We start from the raw sequence: 8,355 nt of genomic DNA on the forward strand, positions 1-8,355 counted from the left end.
ATATATATATATATATATATATATATATATACATATATATCTTAATATACGATATTAAGAATAATATTCTGAGATATCCACTCGGACATACACCTTGTGACCGAAGGCTGACTGGAGAGTCCTGGCTACAACAACAACAGCAATTTCTTTCACCAGTGACTTTTAAACCATTTTGAACATACTATGTATATGTGTGAAAAGCATATGCATGTACAGTACACTCACATATGAAACCAACACCACTCACCAAATCCAACTGCTTCTTTTTTAAAATGAGCAAAAGCTGACTTTTAAAAGAGTACCTCCATCCACCCTGTATACATGAGTGTGTTCTACATTACAACTTACAATCACAATAAAATAGGAACACTTTAGACAAACCACAGTGCTTGCTTCTATTACCTAAATTCATTTAAATGACACTGTTAATCAGTCAGCCTATGAAAGAATAAAGTATATTTAGAGCGGAGCTATACTGGTTTGACTTTCTTCAGTTTAAACAGTCAAACCTCCTCAATAAAGGTCACTCCATCTATTGTACACACCAACCCGGCCCACACATGGCAAACATGCATGATTCTATACAAACTGTACAAACAAGCACGAAAGAAAAAAACTATTGTGGATGTCTAGGTTTTCCTCAACACAATGCGTACATCCTAACATTACATTAAGCATCTGGTACAATTATTGTTGGGACACAGCACAAACTCCTCTCCAGCTATTACACACTACTGTGACAGGTCGCTGAATCATATCTGTCTCAAGGCAGGGAATAAACAGATATGCTTATTAAAACACTATGAGGTGGAGGTGTGCTGATGGATCAGTGGGCTCAGGAGTGTTTCATGTAAATGCGACATACTGGGTGTGAATCCAGATCAGGAATTTTAAATCATGTCCTATTTCTAAGAACAAAATAACTAGATATTATTTAATAACCAATTTTAAACACTATATACAAAATATTTTACAGAATAAAATGACTGATTAAGTAATAATAGTGATGTAGAAGAAGAGGAACTGTAGTGTGCTCAGATTATAAATGTACTGTATTTAGAGTTTCCATTGACTCAGCAGTTCTAATGATCATTTAGATGAAGTAACTGCTTTTGTGTGTTCTTGTATATTGTTCAAGTAGAGACTCTGCATGGTGGTCTCATTCAGAACAATTACAGACACCTGAGTTGTTGGTAAGGCATTAGGGATCTTGGTCTTTCACTTAGAATTGAATCAGTAATAATTCCTTAAGTGTTAAACTTTTTAAGTGCANTCACTTAGAATTGAATCAGTAATAATTCCTTAAGTGTTAAACTTTTTAAGTGCAGCTCAAACTACAAGACAAATTTGGAAGTAGTGTTTCAATTTCAATTTTCAGGACAGTATTTCCAAGCTACACAAGACAATCCATTATTTGACAACTTAAAAAGAGCCGCTAATCATTCTGGGCATAGATTCAGTTCTTTATTTTTAGTCTTTATTCTCTACTACATCACATACCATCACACTTATGATGAATTCTGACATATGATAGCTGACTGGTGACAACATTCACGGTAAGTAGTAGTACATTGTAGGGCTGTACGATATATCGTTTAAACATCGCCATCGCGCTGTGCGCATGTGCAATAGTCACATCGCAGGACATCCGATGTTTTCTCTCTTTTTTTTTTTAGAACATGTAAACTTTTGTTTTGCTTCAGAAAAGCAGCTCTGAAGAAAGCTCGTTGCCCCGTTCCGCTCGCCTCTCTTTCTCTGTCGCTCCCTCTCTGAGCACGCAGTAGCCCCTTCCCCTCTCATGCACACGCTGCAGTCACACACTGAAAATGAGCAACATGCTGAGGGAGAAACCAGGGTCTCTGCAGGTTTCAACAAGTCAAATTTAAGACTTTTTAAGACTTTTTTAAGACCATAATGAATACAATTTAAGACCCATTTCACATCGCTAATGGCAAAAAAGTACAAAAGACTTGAAGGAAAATTGGAGGCCCGGAATTACTTGCAAAGTATATGAATTTATTCTCAGCTCTTTCACACTGGAATACAAAATACAAAGGGGAAGATGGTGGATTTTGTGACAGCGCTGTAATCTTCTCTCCTTGCTGGTACGTTGTGGAACAGTGTGTGCATGGCTCTCAAAAGTTTGTCCAGCTGGTGGTGAATCCACTTTTAAAAGCATTATGCAATGTCTGCAGTCCACAGCTGCCCACGGAAACAAGCTGAGCACCTCCATTCAGTTCTGCATACTCTTGTTGGAAAAGTTCCAAAAATTTGAAATTCACATTGGGCCCATCCATGGAGATGGACACTAGGCTCCTGAGGTTAAGTTGGTCCACACACTCCTGAGATGAAAATAAATAAATACATTAAATCCAACCATTGCAATTTTATAGTTCAAGTTACTGTCTGAATCTTATTCTGTTACTTCTGGTATTATAATCTAGTATGTGCTGATGATAAGAAAAAAAATCATGAAAAAAAATAAATAAAAATTATGCAATGCTATGTTACTTAGTACTTCTGGTATTATAATCTAGTATGTGCTGATGATAAGAAAAAAAATCATGAAAAAAAATAAATAAATAAAAATTATGCAATGCTATGTTACTTACCTTGACATGTTTCAGTAAGTCCTGAGCTGTCGCATGCCCCATAAACTGGGACTCCAGGTACCTTGACTGGACCCGCTCGCCTTCCCAAAAACGCACGTGCAAGTTCAACTGCTTGGTCTTGTTCGTTTGATTCAGGCTTTCGTCGAACATCAGCACGAACGGGCCCTTAACTTTGGAGATGAGGTCTCTCTTGATGTAATCGGCTAATCCAAATCGCGCTATGTACGCCGTCTTGTCTTTTCCCACACTTAAAAGTTTTCGCAATCTCGGAATCCGGGAACATAGTCTGGAACAGCTCATCAATGTTCTCATTACCAGTATATGACTGGTGCTTAGTTACCGTATGAAAAGTCCATAGCACCTCCGCTTTTAGTGTGGGTGTAGACCCAAACGCTGTCCGGAGGTCGACTGGAGTTGCAGCAGACTGGGTCGCGCTGGACCTCGATGCTCCAGCTCCTGATGTGGAACAATACTGGCTGATTGACAGCATTTGCTGCTGGCATTTTATGACCGCTTTATGTTTTTCTGATTTGCAATGGGATTCCAATGCCTTGATGCCCAATGTTCCAAGTTTTAAAGTTTTCTTGCAGAAAGTGCAGTGTGCTTCATATATGTTTCCATCCACCGGCTTCAACCATGTATTAAATTGTTCGTTCTGAAGCCACAAATCGTTGAACTTGCACTTACCCATCTATGCAAGTAATTCGGCTTTGCTGTGGGCTTTTGTTAGTAAGTTTTCTTCGCTGCTATGCTAAGATGTCTGTCACAACACACCGCTGCGCGCGCACAGCACATTAGCTGGTGGTGTTCGATAAATTCTGACCGGGCAGCACAGGTAGCCTACTTCAGTTCCGCTTTGTAGTTACGTTATAGCGTCCTCAAAAATCGAAACATTTAAAAGCGAGACTGAAGTTTATGCATGTTTTAAATAAAAGTAACGTCAATAGATTTTTAAGACCTTTCAAAATCGTATTTAAGACCTTTTATGAGATTTTATGAGAATTTTAGACATTTTAAGGCCTTAAATTCAAATTATTGGATTTAAGACTTTTTTAGACTTTTTAAGACCCCACGGATACCCTGGAAACGGTAAAGGAGGATTTATGCCTGGAACACACTACACGACTTTTCTGCCCGTTCTGAAAGTCACTATGTCATGTTACACGATTGTGGAGTCATTAAATCCATGACTTGGCCGACAGACACGACACACTACGCGATGGTACACACCAATTATCCCCGGTCGTCTTTCGCGATGTGTGTGATGTCATCGGGTTATTCTTGTGCTATTTTTATTACTTTTACTATTATTTCAGTCACTGTGTCTGTTCATGTGACAGCCAAAATGTTGTTGTAGTCACCTAAAAAGCGCCAGCAGACGGCAGGAGCTACATTTGAAGTACCATAGGCAAACATACAAGTCACCGAATCCTCCACAATAAGTTCCTACAAATGTTTCACAATCAAAGCCTATTTGGAAAATGGAGGGATTCTCTCAGCTGAGGTTATAAGGGGCTTTTAATTCGAAACAAATTCAGGAAGTGTTGAGTTTGAAATGACGGCGCAATGCATTAACTTTATCAAGGCAACGGGAGCGGATAAAAAGTAAAGATATAAACATACAGAGGGATTAATAAATAACGGCCTGTTTATAATGTAGTCTGTTTCAAATGAAGCTGGTAGCCTCTGCAGTTGTGGTGAGTAAAAGCCCCGCAACCATTTTTAAATTTTCTTACTTTAAGTCATCTGGTGAAAATTCTTGTGTTTTGTTTTAGCTCTGGAGAGCTCCTTCAGCAATAGACTGATTCACCCAAAGTGTGTGAAGGAACGCTATCACAGGTCCTTCCTGCCGGCTGCTGTCAGGCTACATAACCAGCACCGCTCACAGTAAACTGCACCATGGACACTTTAGGGACACTATGGACACCACTATAAGCGTTGCTGTCCCCCATGTTGTTGTTTATTTGCATATTCAATATTCACTTTGCACTAAATATGTTCACTTTAATCCATTGCTCACTTTTTATCCACTGCTCATTATTATTATTATTATTATTATTATTATTTATTGCTGTTTCTTGTATTTTTTGTACTTTTTTCTGCATGCCTAGTTTTTAAGTTTTTAAATATTGAAATCTTTAATTTGACTCTTTACCCTTGACTGCTGTAACACTGGAATTTCTCAATTGTGGAATCAATAAAGGTGTATCTTATGTCTTATCTTAATATATATTGCAAAAAAAATAAATCTTTGTAAATAATTCTTTGTAAATAATTTGTATAAATCAATCTGACTTATAAAGCTAAAGGCCCCAAAGCACTGAAAGCATCTGATGCATGCGTTTTGAAGTACACTTACTGTATTAAATGGCCTAACATACACCCAAAGCTTAACTGTATGTTAACACCAAAGATTGTAAAAATATTGGTGTTACGGTCTCCGGACCTTAGTGCATTTATTTTCTGTGTTTAATGTGCTGTGCATGTCATTATGGGAATTATTCGGCCAGCACTTGTCAATCATTTATGTGTGTCTAATTGTCTGCTCTTCTGGAGGGAATCCCCGGCGGACCACGCCTCCAGCCCACTCTCCTCTGCTGCTGTTCAGTGTTCCCTTGCTTGCTGGTCGGCCAGCCCCCTCGCTGTCGTCATCGGTTCCGGCCAATCACCGCTTCACCGGCCCCTCGTCTGAACCTTTAAAAGGTGCACGGAGTCAAGAGCAATGGCGGCTGTGATTTAACCTGAGCAGTCCACCTCGCTCTGTTTTGCGTTTTCAGCTGCTGTAATCTGTTCGTTGTTGCTGTGCTATGTGGGAATCTATGGGCTTTAGGATTTAGCTTTGTAGCCTAGCCACATATCCTTTGTACACACACATAGATTGCTTGATGTATAGTACACTAGCTTTATGGGTGTCGGTTTGAGTGTTGTTTTGTTAGTGAGGTAAGTCATAGAGCAGACAGACAGATTTGTTTAAGTTTTGTTATTCTGGGTGGCCTTCCACCACCATTAGTTAAGTTAGTTGGGGTATTTATTTTATTGGTGACAGGTCAGAGTTTTGTTTTATTTGTTTTATGGTTTGCCGTCACCCGCAGCCCTTCCCTGAGTTTGTTTAAATGTAATGTACCGCCGAGGCTCCTTTCGTGAAGCCCGATTTCCGGGTTGTGTTGCCGAGCCTGCGAGCGCGGTTTTCTTTTTGTGTGCCGCTTTTACAAAAGCGTAGCTTGTATTGTTTATTTATTTTGTGAATGAATAAACGGCAGCTTGCCTTATTCACTTCATTGTTTGGTTTTATGTTGCTTCCCTTACCCCTAGACACATACTGGGTTGTAACAACTGGAAGTAGCTAATGTGACGTCACCCATTGGTTTGTGGAGTCCCATTTTGAAGCCTCAAGTTCAGCATTACGGCCATTAATGTTGATATTAGCAAACACTGTCCTGTTTGGTGTGAACACACCATTATGAAGCTTCTCTGACCTCGTTATGACAAAAAAAAAAAAAAAAAAAAAAAAAAAAAAAATTATCACTTATAATAATTATATGGTCCCCAGTGGCTTTACCTGTGTTCTACATCAATCCAATGGAAGAAAGGAGCAGAACACAGCCAGCAGTTGCCCTCCTGCCTCATGTAACATTATAGAGTACTCAAATATAAATCTGTAGAAAATAATTGGGGGTTATCTGTAAAGCAAACAAACAATTTAAAAAAATGTGTTTAAAGCCTTCTAAATCTAACAGTACATACTGAAAAAAATCAGTGTAAAAATGTCCTGCTATAGTCATCTTTGTTTAAAATTGATTTTTTTTTTTGTCAAAATATTTGCCCTTTACAGATGTGTTTCAGATTTTTTTTTTGTATACTCCATGAGATTTCTACAAAAACAGGTATTAAAGGGATTGGCCGTATCAAAAGAACTCATGTTTCTCTTTCTGGTTTCCAATGAGGTTTGAATGCCGCTCAAGTTCTGGTAAGCTTTCTATTTTTTATTTTTATTAATTCACTGAATTATATTGCTATCCAGTGTGTCTCAACAAAAACAGGTCAACACTGCAGCGCTTCTAAATCCAAACTAAATAAGAAATATGGTTTTAAAATGATTATCTTGATAACATTAAGAGAATTCTGAGCAACTTTGAAATATAAAATGGCTTTCTGTCAACCTCTGACATCCATCATGTTTGCTACTCAAGAAAAAACTAAATCACTTAGAGGTTGGCCCATAACAAGGTTTAATAGTAGAGATTTAAATCTTTTAAAATATATTTTACGTTCAAGTAAGGTTTTGTCCCAATTCTCTCTCTCTCTCTCTCTCAAAAAAAAAAAAAAAGATTTCTTCGCTCTTACTCACTCCATCATTAAGGAGACACTAGAGAAATGGATTTTAAAGGGTGTCTCTGGGAACTGAAGTGCAAACACATGCCTATGTTCCTTACTCTGAGTGTGTTATCATCATTACAACACTTGGGACTTATCTGCAGCTTCCTTGTTGAAATCACATCTACTGCTACACTTATATGCACACTCATACACAACCTGAGAGTGAATTCAGATGATGCTGAGAATCTCCTACTGTCAATGTCCATTAGGCAGAAGTAAAACGCACTGGGTCTCATTCATGAAAAGTGAGTAAATCTGTGTGTAGATTTGCACATAAAAGCCTACGCTACTAAAAACCTACTCCGGATTCAGGAACGCCGCGGGAAACTCAGATTTGATCGTAAACACCTGTGTATGATCATGAATGCCAATCCATTGTAAAGTGACAGCGCGCACCCGGTAATCAGCAATTAGCATAAATCCCAGGCCATGAATAGCCAATGACCACCATATAAAGAGGTCTAGGTGCATCCAGTCAACCTGTCAGTCATGGCACAAAGAAAGAAAGAAAGAGAGACAAAGAAGAAAGAATTTTTCCGAAGCGGATATCGAAATAATTTTGGGTGAAGTGGACTTAAGAAAAAACATTTTATTTTCTTCAGTTAGTAGTGGTGTGACAGGGACAGGCAAAGTGAAGGCCTGGAGGGAGATAACAGATGCTGTTAATGTTGTCTCCGTGGTACAAAGAACCATGTCAGAGCTGAAGCGTAAATGCCTTGATATGAAACTGGAGGCAAAGAAACGCATAAGCACACACACAAAAAAATACAACCGTCACCAAACAAACAGAAAATTCATTTGTGGGGTTTTGAATGAAGTGGGAACGGGAAACCAGAGATGTTTTGTGCGTAATGGATAAACCAAATCAGTGATGGCTGTCGAAATGTAGAGCTATTTAACATTTATTTTAACAAATGATAAGGATAACATATAGCCTACAGCAGTTTTGTATGCATTGTCTTCAAATTATTTGAATCTTAATAGCCTAAAGCTCTGTTTTATACAACGTAAATTAAACATTTTTCAAATCAGATTTATTCATTCAAATGATCAAAAAGCCAAAAAAACAAACAAACAAAAAAAAAAAAACATGTTGTCTCAAATAATTCTTTCAGCTTGCGCGTGCTCCTTCGTGGCTCCACCACCTGCTGCTCCTGCTGCCCCTGCTGCCCCTGCTGAACCCAGGCACCGAGGCCGAAGAGGCTGTGATCCGGCTGTCCTTACGGATATTTTTATTATCATCATTCAACATGTAGAAAGAACGTGTAATCTATTGAGTTGATTTACATAGATAATTCACAATCATGAACCTAATCTGGATCTTAAACCTGCTAATTGCCAACTAATTTAACTAAATGTGTTATAT

General features: G+C 38.4%; 1 protein-coding gene across 6 annotated transcripts in view; it reads right to left on the bottom strand.

Moving 5' to 3' along the window:
- crtc3 (CREB regulated transcription coactivator 3) overlaps nucleotides 1-8,355 on the bottom strand; it is a 255,583-nt gene that overhangs the window by 162,662 nt on the left and 84,566 nt on the right. The window lies entirely within an intron of this gene.

Source organism: Epinephelus moara, chromosome 1 (genome assembly GCF_006386435.1).
Source record: "Epinephelus moara isolate mb chromosome 1, YSFRI_EMoa_1.0, whole genome shotgun sequence".
In the NCBI taxonomy this organism is placed as follows: domain Eukaryota; kingdom Metazoa; phylum Chordata; class Actinopteri; order Perciformes; family Serranidae; genus Epinephelus; species Epinephelus moara.